The following is a 5520-nucleotide window of genomic DNA, read 5'->3' as shown; positions in this document are numbered from 1 at the left end:
CCCCAATTTCCCGTCCATTTCCCCCAATTTCTCCCCCATTTCCCCCATTTTCCCCAACTTCTCCCTCATTTCCCACCAATTTCCTCCAACATTTCACTGGAATTTCCTCCATTTTCCCCAATTTTTCCCCATTTTCCCCCCAATTTCCCCAATTTCCCCCCCCATCCCCCCCCCCCAACCCCCCATTTCCCACAGGTCCCGAAGCACTGCAGGAAGTGACGGTTCATTTCCACCCCCCACCGCCCCCCATCCCCCCCCGGGGCACCGCAGCCGCCCCCATCCGCCCCCATACAGTGGGACCCCCAACCCCCCCCCCAAAACCCCAGCCCCCATTTGGGGCCCCCATTTCCCCCCGTAGGGATCCCCACACGTTATGGGCGCAAAAGGATGGGAGCCCACGGGGTTGGGGGGGGGTCGGGGGGGGGGGCAGTGGGGGCAGACCCCCAAAAGGGCTTTGTGCAGCGGTGGGATTCGAACCCACGCCCCCGCAGGGACTGGAGCCTTAATCCAGCGCCTTGGACCGCTCGGGCCACGCTACCGCCATGGCACACACACCCCCCCCCCCCCCCAACAGACAGTAATGGGGACATTCGACCCAATGGATCCAATGAGCTCACACCCATTCTAAACCCATCAGCCATCGGTGCCACCGCCCCGAACGCATCAGCCAATGGGATGCCACCGCCCCGACCCTTCAGCCAATGCGATCTCACCACCCAAACCGCATCACCCAATGGATTCCACCGCCCCGAACCCATCACCCAATTGGATCCCCCCACCCAAACCCTATAACCCAATGGGATCCCCCACCCCAAACCCTATAACCCAATGGCTCCCCATACCCCAAACCCCACATGGGGTATAGGGACAGCCCCGCTTCATCCCCCCCACCACCCCAAACCCTTCAGCCAATGGGATCCCCCACCCCAAACCTTATAACCCAATGGGATCCCCCCACCCCAACCCCTATAACCCAATGGGATCCCCCAATCTAAACCCCTATAACCCAATGGGATCCCACCACACCAAACCCTATAACCAATGGATCCCCCCACCCACCAAACCCATCACCCAATGGGATCCCCCCACCCCAAACCCATCACCCAATGGATCTCACCACCCCAAACCCATCACCCAATGGGATCCCCCCACCCCAAACCCTATAACCCCATGGCCCCCCCCGCCTCCACCGCACCCAAACCCCACATGGGGGATAGGAACAACCCTGCTTCATCCCCCCCCACCGCCCCAAAACCCTATAAGCCAATGGGATTCCACCACCCCACACCCATCAGCCAATGGAATCCCCCCACCCCAAACCCATCACCCAATGGGATCCCACCATCCCAAACTCCACTGCTCAATGGGATCCCCCCACCCCAAACCCTATAACCCAATGGGATCCCCCACCCCACCCCATCACCCAATGGGATCCCCCCACCCCAAGCCCCCATCACCCAATGGGATCCCCCCACCCTAAACCCCTATAACCCAATGGCCTCCCCCCCCCCAAACCCCACATGGGGTATAGGGACAGCCCCGCTTCATCCCCCCCCGCCCCACCCCCCTTTTAGGGCCGCAGGAGCGCAGTGGGGAGCCGTGGGTGCCCGACATGCTGAGCTCGGGGGACGAGGACCCCGCAGCCCCTGCTGTGGGTTTTTGGGTCCGGAGGAGGAGGAGGTGGAGAGAGCTGCCCCAACACCGGGACGTCCTCCGGCTCCTCCTGCTCAGGTATGGGGCACCCAACGGGGGGGTGGGGGGGCGGCGTGGGGGGGAAGTGGGTGTAGGATCCCATGGGGACCCCAATGGGGATGTGGTCGCGGCCCCACCGGACCCCCATCCCCACCCCGGCCCCGCTGCTCCCACCCCCTTTCCGTGGTTACGTTCCCCCTTCCCATCCTTCCCATCCCCTTCCCATCCTTCCCACTCCCTTCCCATCCCCTTCCCAAGTTTCCCATCCTCTTCCCATCCTTCCCATCCCATCCCATTCCCATAGTCCCCATCCCCTTCCCATCCTTCCCACTCCCTTCCCAGCCCCTTCCCTCCTTCCATCCCTCATTTCCATCCCCTTCCCATCCTTCCCATCCCCTTCCCATAGTTCCCATCCCCTTCCCATCCTTCCTATCCCCTTCACATGGCTCCCACCCCCCTTTCTACCCTTCCCACCCCCTTCCCATCCTTCCATCCCATTCCCATGGTTCCCTCCCATTCCCATAGTTCCCATCCCCTTCCCATTCTTCCCATCCCCTTCCCATCCTTCCCACTCCCTTTCCATCCCCTTCCCATAGTTCCCATCCCCTTCCCAAAGTTCCCATCCCCCTTCCCATCCTTCCCATCCCCTTCCCATCCTTCCCACTCCCTTTCCATCCTCTTCCCATAGTTCCCATCCCCTTCCCATCCTTCCCACCCCCTTCCCATCCTTCCCATCCCCTTCCCATCCTTCCCATCACCATCCCATGGCTCCCACCCCCCTTTCTACCCTTCCCCACCCCCCTTCCCATCCTTCCCACCCCTTCCCATCCTTCCCACCCCTTCCCATTCCCTTCCCATGGCTCCCACCCCCCTTTTCTACCCTTCCCATCCCCTTCCCACAGTTCTCATCCCTTCCCCATCATTCCCACCCCCTTCCCGTGGTTCCCATCCCTCATTTCCACCCCCTTCCCACCCCCTTCCCATCCCGTTCCCATTCTTCCCATCCCCTTTCCCACGCTCCCCATCCCAGGGGTGCATTTCCCCCCCATCCCCGTCGCTCCCACCCCCTTCACCCCCCACCCCCCCCCCCCACAACCACCACACCCCACCCCTCCGCCCCCCATCCCCACCCCATCATTTCCTCTCCCATCAGCCCACCATCCCCCCACTCCCCCCCTCCGCCCCCACCACCCTCTCCGCCCCCCATCCCCACCCCATCATTTCCCCCCCCTCTTCCCCCCATCCCCACTCCCCCCCTCCACCCCCCATCCCCACCCCACCACTCCCCAACCCCTCCGCCCCCCATCCCCACCCCATCATTTCCCCCCCATCAGCCCCCATCCCCCCCCCATCATTTCCTCCCCCTCCGCCCCCCAACCCCCCCATCATTTCCTCCCCCTCCGCCCCCCATCCCCCCACTCCCCCCCTCCGCCCCCCATCCCCACCCCATCATTTCCTCCCCCTCCGCCCCCCATCCCCCCACTCCCCCCCTCTGCCCCCCACCCCCTCCGCCCCCCATCCCCACCCCATCATTTCCTCCCCCTCCGCCCCCCATCCCCACCTCACCCCCCTCTTCCCCCCATCCCCACTCCCCCCCTCCCCGCCCCCCATCCCCCCCCACCACTCCCCCACCCCCTCCGCCCCCCATCCCCACCCCATCATTTCCTCCCCCTCCGCCCCCCATCCCCACACCCCCCCCCCGCCCCCCATCCCCACCCCATCATTTCCTCCCCATCAGCCCCCCATCCCCCCACTCCCCCCCTTCGCCCCCCACACCCTCCGCCCCCTATCCCCACCCCACCACTCCCCACCCCCTCCGCCCCCCATCCCCTCTCCACCCCCCTTCCGCCCCCCATCCCCACCCCATCATTTCCCCCCCATCAGCCCCCCATCCCCCCACTCCCCCCCTCCACCCCCCATCCCCACCCCATCATTTCCCCCCCATCAGCCCCCCATCCCCCCACTCCCCCCATCCCCACCCCACCACTGCCCACCCCCCCGCCCCCCATCCCCATCCCACCCCCCTCCGCCCCCCATCCCCACCCCATCATTTCCTCCCCCTCCGCCCCTCCCCATCCCACCCCCCTCCGCCCCCCATCCCCCACCCATCATTTCCCCCCCCTCTTCCCCTCATCCCCACTCCCCCCCTCCGCCCCCCATCCCCGCCCCACCACTACCCACCCCCCCTCCGCCCCCCATCCCCACCCCATCATTTCCTCCCCCTCCTCCCCCCATCCCCACTCCCCCCCTCCTCCCCCCATCCCCCCATCCCCCCCTCTTCCCCCCATCCCCACTCCCCCCCTCCGCCCCCCATCCCCACCCCCTCATTTCCTCCCCCTCCGCCCCCATCCCCACTCCCCCCCTCCGCCCCCCATCCCCCCATCCCCCTCTCCACCCCCCATCCCCACTCCCCCCCTCTGCCCCCCATCCCCACCCCATCCCCCTCCGCCCCCCATCCCCACTCCCCCCCTCCGTCCCCCATCCCCACCCCATCATTTCCTCCCCATCAGCCCCCCATCCCCCCACTCCCCCCCTCTGCCCCCCACCCCCTCCGCCCCCCATCCCCACCCCACCCCCCCCCCGCCCCCCATCCCCACTCCCCCCTCCGCCCCCCATCCCCACCCCATCATTTCCCCCCCATCAGCCCCCCATCCCCACTCCCCCCCTCCGCCCCCCATCCCCACCCCCTCATTTCCCCCCCCTCCGCCCCCCATCCCACCCACACCCCATCACCCCCCCCAGACGCCGACGAGGACGGCTGGACGACCACAACCACAGAGGGCGCATCGCTGGACGACGCCGCCACCACCGCCGATGATGATGCCGACGCCGAGGAAGCCGAGGCCGAAGCCGTCCCCTCCGGGAGACCCCGCGGCGCCGCGTCGGCCCGGAGGGGGTGGGCACCCCCTGCGCCCAATGCGGGCAGAGCTTCCGCCGCCCCGCCGCCCTCCGCCGCCACCGCCGCCTCCACCGCCGCCTGCGGCCGTCGCCATGCGCCCGCTGCGGCCGCGTGCTCATGTGCCGCTGGGCTCTGCGGGACCACCAGCGCAGGCACTGCCGCCCCCCCCGGCCCCCCCGGCAGCGCCGCCGCTTCCCCTGCGCCGACTGCGGCAAACAGCTCTCCTCCAACGCCGCCCTCGTCGCCCACCGCCGCATCCACACCGGCGAGCGGCCCTACGGCTGCCCCGACTGCGGCAAGCGCTTCATGGCCGCCAAGTCGCTGGGCAAGCACCGCAAGAGCCACTCGCAACGCGGCCTCTTCGCCTGCCCCGACTGCGGCAAGAAGCTGACGTCCAAAGCCACCCTGCTCAGCCACCGCCGCATCCACAGCGGGGAGAGGCCCTACGGCTGCCCCGACTGCGGCAAGCGCTTCATGGCCAACAAGTCGCTCAGCAAGCACCGCAAGAGCCACGCGGTCGCCGCTGGGGTTGCAATACCAGGCAGGGCTGCAAATGCGACCCATGCAGGGCAGCTCTGCAACCATGCACCGGAGCGGAGTGCTCAGTGCAGGCAGAGCTCAGCCTGCAGCGCAGCGCCTGCAGAGCACCCCGAGGATGCAATGCCCCATCGCTGCTTGCAATGTGGAGATGCACTCCACCTGCATTCGGCGCTGCTGGCAGCACCGCAAGAGCCACGCAGTCGCCGCTGGGGTTGCAATACCAGGCAGGGCTGCAAATGCGACCCATGCAGGGCAGCTCTGCAACCATGCACCGGAGCGGAGTGCTCAGTGCAGGCAGAGCTCAGCCTGCAGCGCAGCGCCTGCAGAGCACCCCGAGGATGCAATGCCCCATCGCTGCTTGCAATGCGGAGATGCACTCCACCTGCATT

General features: G+C 67.5%; 1 non-coding gene across 1 annotated transcript; it reads right to left on the bottom strand.

Annotated features, from left to right (window-relative positions):
- Window positions 1–455: 455 nt before the first annotated feature.
- On the bottom strand, window positions 456–539 carry TRNAL-AAG. Its single transcript has one exon. It is a non-coding gene; the product is annotated as a tRNA-Leu (tRNA).
- Between the last annotated feature and the right edge of the window lie 4981 nt (window positions 540–5520).

Source organism: Gallus gallus, chromosome 16 (genome assembly GCF_016699485.2).
Source record: "Gallus gallus isolate bGalGal1 chromosome 16, bGalGal1.mat.broiler.GRCg7b, whole genome shotgun sequence".
NCBI lineage: Eukaryota > Metazoa > Chordata > Aves > Galliformes > Phasianidae > Gallus > Gallus gallus.
Note: the sequence above shows the minus strand (reverse complement) of the source record. Positions and strands in the feature narration are given on the sequence as shown.